This window comes from Mesocricetus auratus, unplaced genomic scaffold, assembly GCF_017639785.1.
Source record: "Mesocricetus auratus isolate SY011 unplaced genomic scaffold, BCM_Maur_2.0 Super-Scaffold_100025, whole genome shotgun sequence".
NCBI lineage: Eukaryota > Metazoa > Chordata > Mammalia > Rodentia > Cricetidae > Mesocricetus > Mesocricetus auratus.
In genome coordinates this window covers 23,384,037-23,398,163 of record NW_024429206.1, presented here as the reverse complement: position 1 = coordinate 23,398,163, position 14,127 = coordinate 23,384,037, and the positions used below count along the sequence as shown (strand labels likewise).

The 14,127-nt window shown below is 43.1% G+C and overlaps 1 long non-coding RNA gene across 1 annotated transcript; it reads left to right on the top strand.

Moving 5' to 3' along the window:
• The first annotated feature begins 608 nt into the window (after positions 1-608).
• Positions 609-12,765, top strand: LOC121133976. The gene is made up of 3 exons (XR_005870986.1): positions 609-822; positions 10,249-10,367; positions 11,863-12,765. It is a non-coding gene; the product is annotated as an uncharacterized LOC121133976 (long non-coding RNA).
• The last annotated feature ends 1,362 nt before the right edge of the window (positions 12,766-14,127 follow it).

The window sequence follows — 14,127 nt, the reverse complement described above, 5'->3', positions numbered from 1 at the left end:
ATTTATTCTTGCATACATACATTTCGCTCTAGATTGTGGGTTAATTGACATGAAACCTCAGGTTTCTGCTGCTATAAAAAAAAATTCGAGGGTGTCTGCAGCTATAACTCAAGTGGTAGAGCCCTGAGTTCCAAATCCAGCACGGCCTAAAGAAGGCATGGTGGTGCACGTGCTCAGAACCCCAGCACTTGGAAGGTTGAGGCAGGAGGATCTGGAGTTCTGGATTTCAAGGTCATCTTTGGTCATATGATGAGTTTGGGACTAGCATGTACTACATGAGATTCTTTTGAAATGGGGAAAGGTGGGAGAGAAAGGAAGGGAAGGAAGGAAAGAAGGAAGGAAGGGAAAAAGAAAAAGAAAGAAATAGTAATGAACTTCCTATTTTTTTCACATAATCTTTCTTTTCTACGGTCAGAGTGATGGTTTGTCCTGCTGTCTGATTTGAGAGCTTTATCTCCAGTTCATTTGGATCAATGCCTTCTTATCATTGCTCCTTGCTTGTATCCAGGGATTTGACTTAAAACAAGGGATTCTGTGTTGCCACACTTCTCTTCTGCCAAAACTTCAGCTGGAATTTCTACCTCCCTCCCTCCAGTAGCTACCCTCCCCTGGCTGGCAGAGCTCTGCAGAATGTTACATGCTGTGAATATAACCCAGACTACTGAGGCAGAAAAGTAATGTACCAGCAGATTCCTCTGAGCATCTGAAATCAGCTTTGAAAATGTCAAACAGCCCTTTGATGCCCTGCTGCTCCTGGGTGCAACATACTAATTTTCCTCCAAGGGAGTCTCGGGATGGGGAATTGGTCTTGCTTTCATTCAGGTAAGTCAGTGGGAGACATTTCTTAAAGACCTACTTTGCATCTAGGGTGGATGTGTGTGCATGTGTGCAGGTATGTACAGATACACTTGTGGGAGCAGGGATTTCATTGTATAATAATACCGGATCATTTTGGTAAGCGCAATCTAGAGAGGGATGAATGTCCATTGTCCTCAAGAAGAAATGCGATGGTTAATCTTTCAGCTCTCTCTCTCTCTCTCTCTCTCTCTCTCTCTCTCTCTCTCTCTCTCTCTGTGTGTGTGTGTGTGTGTGTGTGTAGTGTAGTGTACATGCATGTGCATGAGATTTCATTGTATAACATTTAGTTTGGTAAGGGCTGAATCCCTGAGCTGAGAGACAAGTTGGGCTGGAAAGTACAAAGTAAATACATTAGAGACGCAGCTTGTCTTCCTTGTAAGATCGAAAGGAAGCCATGTTTGTTGTTTCTTTGTTTGCATGTGTGATGTACATGTTCGTATGAATAGGTGCACATGTGTGGGTAGGCATGCATGCATCTCTCTGTGGGTATATATGTGCATGTGCATTCATATACATGGATGCTAGAGAATAACCACAGATTTCATTCCTTGCGGTCACCTCACTTTGTTTTTTTGTTTGTTTGTTTGTTTGTTTTTGCAACAGTGTCTCTCACTAAGACCTGGGGCTTTCTATTTCCTCTAGCAGCTGGCCAGTGAACTATCGGGATCTATCTGTCTCCCTTTCCCCAGTGCTGAGATTAGAAACACACACTACTGTGCCTGGTTGTTTGTGGGGGATCTAATGATTAAGCTTAGGCTCTCATGCTTTCATAGCAAGTACTTTATCTGCTGAGGTATCTCCCTACATATTAGGACAACTTCAAGCTCTGAAAAGAACTATGGAACATGATCTTGTTCTTAAAAAGAACAGAAAGTAACTCGGACTCCTGCATGCAATAGGTTTACATGTCCACAAACCTCAGGTGTCAAATGTTTCTTCGGGCTAGAGAGAGGCTCAACAGTTAAGAATGCTTGCAGAGGGTCCGAGTCCAGTTCCCAGCATCCACATTGTAAGCATTTCAGTCAGATCAGGTCGGATGGGTATTCTGGCACTCGGGAGCCACAGAATACTGAGTGTTACACAGCTCAGGTGGTAAGGTATCCTGGAGCTCGGGAGCCAAGGACTACCACAGGTTGTAGTAGGTTTAGCAGCTTACAGCCTTGCCTCAGAGAAAGGATTCCCCACTGTATAGGCTCCCCTGCGGCAGGACAAGGTCTCCAGCTGTGGATGTTCACCCAGTGTAGCAGTTTTGCTTGGCAGGAGGTTTCTCTGGAGAAGTTGCTACAGTTCAGCTCTGCTCGGGGAGAGCAGGGAGCTGAGTGTAACAACTCCAAGGGAAGGTTTCCCCGGCAAGTGTTACAGCCCTGCTCGCTCTGCTCTGCTCTGTCCGGGGTCGCCTCTGCTCAGTTGCTGCTGCAAAAGAAGATCTTCATCCAAAGCTCATCGAAGGGGTTTATCGGAAGGAAGCAGCTGGACCAGCCAAGCTGAACATACACAGGATTTATATAGGGATTCTTGGGGTTGGGGAAGTTTTTCCAGGGTAGGGATTGGTCCGATTTCAGTGCTGAACTCAGATTGGCTAGAGCTCTGCTCGAGGATTGGTTACTTTTTTGCACAGAATTAAGGTCAGATTTGGCTCTTGTTTCAGGGCCAAAGTGTTTCTTTCTCTGGTTCATTTTAGCCTTTTGGCTCTAATTTTAGGGCCAGGGTGTATTTCTTTCACTGACTCTGATTGCAGGAACAAAGTGTGTTCCTTTGGCACTGGTTTCAGGGTCAGGGTACATTTCTTTTGTTGTGGTTGCAGGAACAAAGTGTTTCTTTGGCTCTGCTCAGAGTGTGTTTCTTTGACTGGCCTCTTTTCCAGGTAGCTCACAACTACCCAGTCATCCAGATCCAAGGTACCCAGCTCCCTCTTCTGGATTCTGCAGGTACCCACATTCACATGCACATACACACATAGGCAAACACATGTATACATACATACACAATTAAAAATAAGCAATTAAAAATAGTCACTAACATTGCAAAATCTATAGGAAGACCCTTCCTTAGTCATATGTGTGCATCTAAATAGCCACCAGTGGTAGACTGAATTTCCTAATTTGCTCTGATAGATCCCCTGACCTTGCTGCTAATGATCTTATTAGAAAGCATTTGTCATTTGTACTGTCTGGCTTTAGATAAACTTGACACAAGCCAGAGTCATCAGAGAGGAAGGAGCCTCAGTTGAGGAAATGCCTCCATAGATCCAGCTGTAAGGCATTTTCTCAATTAGTGATCAATGCAGGAGGGCACCACCCATGGTGGGTGGTGCCATCCCTAGGCTGGTGGTCCTGGGTTCTATAAGAAATCAGGTTGAGCAAGCCAGGATAAGCAAGCCAGTAAGCAGCTCCCCTCCATGACCCCTGCATCATCTCCTGCTCCAGGTTCCTGCCCTGTTTGAGTTCCTGTCCTGGCTTCCTTCAGTGATGGAACCCTTTCCTCCCAAGCTCGCTGTTTGGTCACAGCGTGTCATCACAGCAATAGAAACTCAAAATAAACAGTATTCATTACTAGAAATGGTTTTGACTCTTCTCCCAGGAGCAGAACCTAGCAACTATACTTCTCAATGCTCATTTCTACAATAGTCTGCTTCCTTTCTTCACATTCATTCTAACACACTAAAAATGGGAGCTCCAGAGATGGCTCTGGTTAAGATTACTTGCTGCTTTTAAAGATGATCTCTGTTGGGTTCTCAGCACCAACACGACAGCTACAACTATCTGCAGTTTCAGTTCTAAGGGATCCAGTGCCACCTTCTGGTCTCCACAGATATCATGTGTACATATGGCACACTTATACACATATGCAAATAAAAATTCATGCACAGGCTTTAAGTATGAGAAACATGAAATTGTTAAGGGTGAAGTTGTGGGTGTTGGTAGCATAAAAAAAGGACATAGCAGTTAACCAAAAAATAAGGAAAGTTCTCTGGAGAACTGGGCTTCTGAATTCTTAGTCCATTACAAGATGCTAAAGCTGTTCATGAGCAGTGGTGTACTAGCTACATAGCTGGAGATGAATTTGGAGCCATTGCAATATGCATCCTAATGAAGGCATCACTCTTTGCCAGATTGGTGACTCGAGAAAGTGACTGAACATCTCTCTTTCTCTTAGTATCCAAGGGTTAGGTGTGAGGGGATTTCATGATAAACAATGAAGAAAGTGTCTGGGACACTGTCAAGCCCACAAAATATACTCGGGAAGTTAAAATAGGGCTTATTCATAATTATGATATTACAAGTCATTGTTGGCCATGACTGACAGCCCAATTATCAACACAGTGAAGCCATAGCTGTGGAAACGAGAGATATAATATTAGATTTCCATCCTAGACAGTGGGTTCGTGTAGATTCCAGGCTGCTTTAAGATGTGGCTAAGATGGAGATTTTTCAATAATCCTGAGGCCTAAATGGCTCAGTGGGTAAAGTATTTGATGCCTAAGCACAAAGTCCTGAGTTTGATATCCAGAACTCACACACAAAAGCATTGGGGAGGCAAAGATAAGCAGATTTCTGATGCTCCCTAGCTTGTTCACCTAGCCTAACTGGCGAGAACAGGACTAACGAGAGAACTAGTCTCAAAGGGGATGTGTGGCACCTGAGAGATGACACCTGAAGTTGACTCCTGGCTTTCACACACACATGAACACACTGACTCACACACACACACACACACACACACACACACACACCACACACACACACACACACACACACACACACAGATAATTATCCTGTATCCTTCTTTTTCTGGTCCATATTCTACTGATGGTGCAGAAAAAACAAAAGTCAATGAGGTCCTGGAAACTCTTTTTGTAACCACCACCATTCTCCCTACTTGGGTATTGGTTACTCTTATTTCATACAGTTTATCAATTGTGTTCCCACTGTCCCACCCCACGCCACAGTCAACAGAGCTTATCCATACATTCAAGCCTTTCCAAATACTCAGCCAAGCATTGGTGAAGGGTGGTGGGCAAGTTCTCAATCAAACAGCCATTACAGAAACCAGAGCAGGCATTGGTGTTAGCTCTCCACTGTGTAGATGCAGAGATTCCCACTTTCCCAAAGGGGTTCTGTAAGTCAGTTCCTGGAGCCTTCAACCTTCAGCCATGCCTATTGTGATCCCAGCAGCATATAATTTGAACATGCTTTCTAAAATAATGTTATACAATATATATGGTTCCATTTTAAAGCATGGAAAAGTCTGAGGTAAGGAGTGAAAACTAATTTATTGTAATGTCACCCTGGATAAGTAGTAAATCTCTATAAATAAGCATGTATTGTCTAATTAAAAGTAGGATAACATAAAATACAGTGGTGGCCAGTGGGAAAGATCTGTTAAAGTGGAGCATGTGTATATCACTTGAAATATTGCTTCAATTACCTGCAGTCATTGGCTCCATCTCCCCATCTCACGAGCACAGGCTTGACATGACAACCATTCTTCATTTCTGTGCCTGCTTTCCTTTCGTTCCCTCTGACTGTGAGATTTCCTCTGATTTTGAGGATTCAGTGACCTGCCAGTAAGCCCAGGATCTGCCAGTTCTCTTGCTCCCCAGCTCTGCAGTTAGACATGCATGTCACTGTGTTCAGCTTTCTCATAAATAGTTTCTGAGGGATTGGATTCAGGTCCTTGTACTCCTAAGGAAAGCACTTTACCAACTGAGCTGCTGTTATTTTGCTATGTTTTGTTTTGAGATCACATCTCAGGACATAGTCCTAGCTAGCCTAGAGCTCATACAGACCCGGCTGGCCTCAAACTCATAGTAATCCCCCTGTTTCTGCCTTCTAAGTACCAAGATTACAGATCTGTGTCACAATTACAACCCTGAGCACCTACTTTCATATGAGTAATAATGACAAACATTTGTTGAGTATTTGTTACTGTTACAAAGCATTCATGGGGCTCTGGGTTAAGCAACATGTGTAGTATTTAAAATAACCAACATCTAAGTAGCAATTAGAAGTTTCGGGCCACAAACTTTCATGTGTGCAAATCACAGGACTCCTTACCACTGTGCACTGTGGCTTTCCCATTTTTATGTGTATGTTTTAGGGAGTTGCCTTGGTACCAACCTGTCAACAGGAAGCAAGAACTAAGAATGAGTTCTCTGCCCTTGGATGCCTTTGGCATTGTTATGCAACAATCTCCTCTGAGTTGATGCTTCCCATCCTGCAAGAGCTCATTAACAGTGGGAAGTACAACTCAGGAGTTTCAGGAGGCCTTTGAAACTTACCAGATGAATTAGACATCTCTGTCCCCAAAGGTTCATAAACAGTACAGACTGTTGAGAGACACTGATGTTTTGAAAGAAAATGTCACCCATAAACTTATAGGGAGTGGCACTATTAGGAGGTATGGCTTTATTGGGGGTAGGTATGGCCTTGTTAGAAGTGTGTCACTGTGAGGGATGGCTTTGGGGTTTCCTATGCTCAAGATACTTCCCAGAGTGTCAATCTACTTCCTTTTGCCCTTATATCAAGATGATACCAGCATCATATCTCCCTGCATGCCGCCATGCTACCTACCATGATGATAATGTAATAAACCTCTGAATTGTAAGCCACCACCTCAATTAAATGTCTTCTTTTGTAATAGTTGCCGTAGTCATGGTGTCTTTTCACAGCAATAGATACCCTAACTAAGACAGATACTCTCAGGACAAGTTGCCTTGAAGATAGAGACTAGTTAGTGACTTGTTTTCAAGATGCTTAGAACAGTTGAGCTGCCTAGGAGAGACCTTCTTTAACCTGTCAAACTTCCCGGAAGTCATGCAGTGAGCTCCAAGGATGCAACTTTCCTAAGCAGTCATGGAGACTGGAACGTGTTTTTGGTGATACAGCTGTGTTTGAGTCATTCTGATCCTATAACTAACCACTCACCACACTTCTCTAAGTAACCCAAATAAGCTCATTGGCTTCTCAAGTTGAATTGTTGATATCATTTAGTCCACCATTGGCTCCCTGTCTATGGTGAGTAGAGGTTTGTTCACATCTCCATGGGAACAATGTTATACATCAAGCAGCTTGTATTCATGATCTGCAGTGCATAGCAGTCAGTATACATTAACTTTCTACCTCAATATTGGCACAAAAGCAACCCAGTTCTCATCAAAAGAGAAACCAGGATCAAATGTTTATCTGCCTAAACCATAAGCAGTCATATACAATGACAAACTAGTTGGAGAATATGCAATCAGTTGACTTAGGGGAAGCATCATAATGTATATAGCGTATGCCCAAGGGAAGGAGCAAATTGTTGGCTGGAGAATTTTGTTTTTAATTAAACAGGTAATGTATGCTTGTGTGTCGTCCTTTAAAGGAAAATGTATTCACCACAGAGGCATGAATCCTATTAGGCCCTCCTATACATAAACGGTATGGGTGATTAGCACTGATTGCTGTACTATTAGAGACCTGTGTATGGAGTTGCTTGATTGTAGCACGCCTGGATCCTGAAAGAGTTCCCATATGCTTTGCCCTGAATTGTGAGGATTCTGCAGGACTGCAGTTTGCCTGAAACCTCAGTTGTGGGTTTGCATACTTGTGGGTATAGTGTGAAGAGTTTCTTCATGTAGACTAAGGAAGGGGAAAGCAGGGAGGAATGGGTATGTTGGAGCTCCCAAAGCCTCTGCCCTTTGATAGAGTTGAGGTCCATGCCTATGCAAGAAGGTGCCTATCATATTGACTGGTACTATCTCGGTGAACTTAGCCTGTTATGAATGAAGAGACATTCCCTTCTGAATTCCCTGATTACAACCACAGAGGCCTTGGTTCTTGTTTCCTGAGTAAGAAGAATTTCACCACGACACAGCTAAAGCGACATTAAAGGAACATCAACTAAAGCAAAGTATGCCCTTTAGATTGGACCTAACTAAGTGGCCCTAGCAAGCAGCTGTCTCTAGTACAGAGGTTCTCAAACTGTGGGTTGTGACCCTTTTGGGGTGTCTAATAACTCTTTCACAGGGGTCACCTAAGACCATAGGAAAGCACAGATATTCACATTCTGATTCATAATGGTAGCAAAATTACAGTTATAAAGTAGCAATGAAAATAATTTTATGACTGGGGGTCACCATAACATGAGAAACTGTATTAAAGGGTCACAGCATTAGGACGTTTGAGAAGCACTCGTCTGATACATGAACTTGTGAGTTTCTGTCTAGCATTTCCCCAACCCTCAACCCTTGCTGATGCCTAGGGTGATCTGGGGTTGTTCCCCTTCTAGACCAGGCAAAAGCTCTCTTAGAAGCCATCCTTACCTATAATAAAATTTACAACCAGATGCATTCCATGCAAGAATACATCTAAAGGTGCATTGTACATGATGTTAATGAGCTCACAAGGGAAAGAGTCATCATATCTTACCAGTGCTTTTCAGGAATGGGCTTCATGGGTATTTTGTCCCTTTTCCAAGCTCTGCCCTTCCTCTTACCTAGTTAGCTTGGCTTTCCAGCTACAAGCCCTCCCCTTTATCTTCCTCAGCACTCTTACATTCATTTTAACCCTAATCTTTAGTCTTGACCACTTTTATTCTGGCCTGTTCATCAAATCGTAACTTCAACCCAAAGTGTTCACTCTCAATATTTGTATCTCATTCTGGAAGTCATGGTAGGAGCTACACATGCAAAAGAAACTAAGTGTCTAGGTTTTCCTCACTGCCCAGGCAAAACATAGATGTCTCTGAACATAGATGTCTCTGACCACCTCTCTTCACCTCCTGTGACTAATATTGACTGCAAACATGACTAATATTGACTGCAAACATGATGGGAATCTAGAATCCCTGAAGGCACACATGTGAGTGAGTCTGTAGACTAGGCTCAGTGAAGTGAGAAGACTCACCCCAAATTTGGGCAGCACTATTCCAAAGACTGGGGTCCTATAGTTCCTTCCCTCTGTCCTCCTTCTATGAGTGTGTGTGTGTGTGTGTGTGTGTGTGTGTGTGTGTGTCTGTCTGTCTCTGTCTCATTTCTGAGTTCATAGAAGGCAAAAGTTCTTACTGCTTAATTCAACAAATTCAAACCCATGTCAGGCTCCTCCTTTCTTCCTGAGTTACTAAGTCAGGGCTCTGCCTTCAGCCGGCAGGCAGTATTAGCTCCACTTCCCTAAACCTCAGGCCTGCAGGCTTTGTACCCAAACATCAGCTCTCCCCTCCCTTTCTCCCAGGGTTCCTTCTTACCCACCCAGCTCATCCCTGCCTACACCCCCTCCTCTGATCTTGCCGGAACATATTTCCCAAATCACTAGAAACATCATTTTCACACAAACAGATAATGAATGCCTGTCAGAGGCTTCTGTAGATTCTGATGGAGGAAATGAGCAGGATGACAGGTCTGAGTTGACAGACTAGGAGGAACTCAAATTTTCATAATCTGCGGGGAAACAAAGGCTTCAGAAAAGGAACCTGCTGTCCAATGGTGCTGTAAAATCTTGTGGGTCACTTTCTTTGCTAAGCAATACAAACAAGCAAAATAGCAACCAAAGAAGTAAGAAATATAGAAGAGACATCACATCTTACTACGTTTGCACAAATTGTTCTTAAACTTATAGGACCATGAAATACCAATTACAAAATTAAAAGACTAAGATGGCCCTCTTGCTAATGACATCCAAAGGTCATACTATCATTTTTTTTTTGCTTATTTGTAGGTTTTTATTTTCTTTAGTGCATGAGTGTGTGTTATTGTTTTGCTTACTTGGTTGTGGTGGGTTTTTTTGTTCTGTTTTTTGTTTTGTTTGTTTGTCTGTTTGTTTTGGAGAAAGAGAGGATCTCACTGCCCTGACTGGTTTGGAACTCACAGAGATCAGTCTGTATCCATCTCCCAAGTGTTGAACTTAAAGGTATACATCACTACACTAGGACACTGCATATATTTTCTTGAACACTCTACTGTGTGCTTTTGTTTTGCACACCAACTTGGCTCAGCTATCAAATCACTAGCAAGTCTTGGGTTTGCTCTAAAGGTATTTCTCAGCTATAATTAAAACCATAACCATTATACTTTAAGCCCAGGACATTATGTTGGATAATCCAGATGGGATTGATTCAATTTCAATGGAGTTTTTTCCTAAAAGCTGGTCTGAAACTAACACAGGAGAGAGAAAGAGAGAGAGAGGTGAGAGACAGAGAGAGTGGGGAGAGAGAGAGCCCATGTGATAGGAGCTTTAGAGGTGCATCAGCTCATCCTAATGGCATATCCTGTGAGCTTTAGACTTCACCAGTCAGGTAAGTCAGTCCTCCCTAACACAAACATTAAGACATCCTCTCCCTATATATCCTCTCTATTGTTTCCATTTCATTGGCCATACTGTGAATGACCTATTCTTTCCCTTTTTGTGACAGGAGACTATTTTGTTGGGGATGAAGTCTCAACTTCACAAGACAGAGCCAAGTATCTTCCAGAAAGCAGATGATTTTCCAGATGAATGACAAATTCTGTTGTTTATTATTCCCCAGCTGAGGTAATTTTGTCATAGCCGCCCGAATGCACCAACACGGGCATTATTGAAGGAATGTTCAACAGGCATCCTGTTGCTCTCGGGGGGGAGGGGAGGGGGGGGCGGCGGCGGTGTTTTTCTCCCAGAGGCAAGATTCTTAAATGTCTTTAAATGCTGGTGGGCTCTTACCACCCAGCAAATATCCAATGGCACTAAGTGTTTCAAAAGATGGTTCAACTGGCCAGAAGGAAAAGAAGGCTGTGAATCCCGTCACTTTCTTGTTGTCCCAAGTGCTGCAATTTATAAAAAGTGGCTCACTAGAGAGAGATACTATGCCACAGAGTTCAATCAGAGGGGGGTTTTCTCTAAGGGGAAAAGGATTGTAAAATGCAGAAAGGGGAAGAGGGAGACAGACCTCCGGGGACAGAAGCACTGGAGGAGAGGAGAGGAGAGAGAGAGACAGAGACAGAGACAGAGAGACAGAGAAAGACAGAGAGAGACAGAGAAAGACAGAGAGAGACAGAGAAAGACAGAGAAGTAAGAGAGAAAGGAATAGACAGAGAGAAGTAGAGAAAAAGAGAGAGAGGGATAGAAGGTGGGTGGAGCCCTTTTAAAAGGGAACACATTGAATAGCCAAGGGTGGTGCTCTTAGTGGCAGCATCTGGGGAACTGCTGAAGAACTGACACTTTGGAGTGTCAAAACTCCAAAGGAAGGCCAGATATAGAATACTAACACCAAGTCTGGTAAGTTCAGATGCCTCATAGGTTTGGTTGGCTTTCTAATTCTCATTTCCCTAGGGAAATGAATGTTCCCATTTGGAGGGACAGCTTTGGCTTAATATTACTCTCACTGTGTTTCGTAAGAGTCCCTCACTCCTGGTGTCCAACTGAGCATGTTTCCATCCAAGGTAGATGCCAAGTTCATCTCCCTTTACTCCCATCACATTTAACCAAATTACTTTGAGAATTGTTCCATTCACTCTTCCCACCTTGCTCCTTGGGGTTAGCCCTCACTGGCTTCTGTTCTAGTTAGAATGAGTTCAGTATTCTTCTCTATGGCAAAAGACTTCAATCTCCTTCAAGAATAGTAACAAATACCCTCACCTCTTCCCGTACCTCTACCAGAACCAGGAATGTGATTTTCTCTAACTAACCATGCTAAGAACATAAGGCACATTCTTCTATGAAGACAGCACCTTGGAAGTCATGCCTCATTTTCAGCAATGTTTATTGTATTATGAGAATGACCCCTTCTGTTCAGACCTTTGAGTTGTCCCTGTCTGACTTACACCATGAGCTCAATATCCTTGTTTCAAGTGTCTACTGACATTAGTTCTCGGGAAATTTACTGCTATGAAATTCTCTTGCAAAGGCATCATTAGCAAAGTGAACTCCATGTTCATGTTTGGCAGTACTTGGACTTGTCCCATAAATAATTCAAGTAGGTTCTTTTGGTCATATCATAATACCCATTCTGTATTCTGAGTATCATTCTTCTCGATAATCTTGATCCTTCAAGGTTTTGCTGCTGCTAAACTCCACCAACATCTTTTCTGCTATCAGCCACAGCTCCACCAGGTTGCATTTGAAACCACACTTCTGAGGCTTGTAGTCCTTACTTTTCACAGTTTGTAACCAAACACCTGACAGAAGCAAGAAAAGGAGATTTATTTTGACTTGGATTATGGTTTCAGAGGGACTTCAGTCTATGATGACTGGAAGATAAGGTGGCAGATACCTGAGGTTGATGCCTGCTCACATCCTGGAAGACAAGAAACACAGAAAGAAGATGGAAACTGCCCCCTACTGACCTTCTTCCGCCATCCTGGCCCACTTTCTAAAGACACAATAGCTTTTGGTATAGTACCTCCAATGCGGGATTGAGCATTCAGGGCACGGACCGGTAAGAGATATTTCAGATTCAGGCCATAACAAAGGTGCAAAGGCTAAGATAGCTGTAAGGAATTCCAAGCACCAAAGGAGAGGCGGGAGGAAGGTGCTATCATAAAAGTGAGATTGGGAAATTTGCAAAACCATTTGACAGACTTCTGATAAATCTTTCAACTGAATCTCCAAGTGAACTGAATCTCCAAGGGACTGACATTACTGAAGTGCACAGAAGTCATCAAAGGACAAGCTTAGAGGTGAATATATTCAGAAGTGAGGAGAATGTTCAGCCAAGCAGCTCAACAGATAAAGGTGCTTTCTGCCACACCTGATGACATGAATTGATCCCTGGGACCCACACGGTAGAAAGAGTGAACTGAATCACATTGTTCTCCAGCCCTCCATATACACACCATAGCGTGCTCCCCACTAAATAAGTAATGTATAAATAAATAAATGTAATAGAAATGGAGAGAATTGTGAGGCACTCTACATTAATGGTTAGGAATCAACAAGAATAAATGTATGCCAACTACCTCAGCGGTCTTGGTGCTTGTAGCCTTAGTCCCTAACATGCCAGTCTAAGCTCAGAGGGGGATCATTAGACATGGGAAATCCAGAGGCCTTCTGTCACTCTCCACCACTTCTGAGGATCTCCAATGACAGTAACATTCAAGACCCTGGTAGTACCCATCTGTACCCAGGGGCTAAGAGAAGACCATGAGGACCACATACCTGATAGAGTCCATCTCCAGACTAGGCAGAAGGTCATATAGGAAGCAGGAATTAAGCTCAAACCCATACATCCACATCCCTTCCTCTCACTTACCAGACAGAGCCTTGGGGCATGTGCAGACACGTGCCAGGCACTGTGGGGTCCTCTAAAGCTTGTCTTCCTGGAGCTGGAATGGCTCTGAGAAATGCAATCATAGCTGTGCAGCCTGTTCTCTAACAGAGGCTGCTGGAGGGAAAGAGCGAAGCAGGTGGGCCTGTCCAACCCACTTAGCCCAGGTGGGACACATACCAGGCGTGTCAAGGTTTCTTAATTAATCGTTCCTACTGCCTTCTGCACACTAAAGCTGTAATTTCCCAAGACAATCCAAGGTGACACAGGACCCTCTTCTAAAGGCATTAATTAGGAACATCTCGTTCCCTGTGGCAGGGGTGGAGCAGATCCTTTTGACTGCAGTGTATATTTATTTAGAGCTATTACCACATAATATTTACAAGATACTTAACATGCATTAATTACCCTGTAAGAAACTCTATGGGTCTGATAGCATTGTTCTGTCAGGACTATAAAATGCACCCTCCCTTCCACACATAGACACTTTTTTTTAATCACCTTGGGAGGAAAAAGAAGAAAAAAATAAAATTAATTGCATGCCCATTAAATGCGTCTTTTTAATAGAAAATGTGCAACTTATGTAAAAGCACGAGCCAGGAAATCAGTGAATCAAGAGCAGATAGCACCCACTTCTAGACACACTCTACTGTTTTTATGAGCATGTTTTACAATCCATTCATTATGCTGTCCATCCTTCTGAAAGCTGGTTATTATATTGCTCATACAAAGAAACATGTGAATGGATGTGCAGTAAGCCGTGAAAATCAAGACAAAACTGAACATTTCTGATGCTATTTGAATCTGTCTCCCTTAGATCACCGCCTTAAGAATTCTTGGGCGAGCTTTTTTCCCTTTTAACACCCACTCAGAACCCCAGATAATGGAGGAAGAGTTTGTGTAGAGGCTCACAATTTAAGATGGTTTCAGTTATGTTCTAAGTTCTCTCCTTGTGATTTGTGGGTTTGTGTGTATGTGTGTATATGGTATGCACACATGCACATATGCAAGCTCACACACACATGCATACACATAGAGACCAGAGAAGGATGT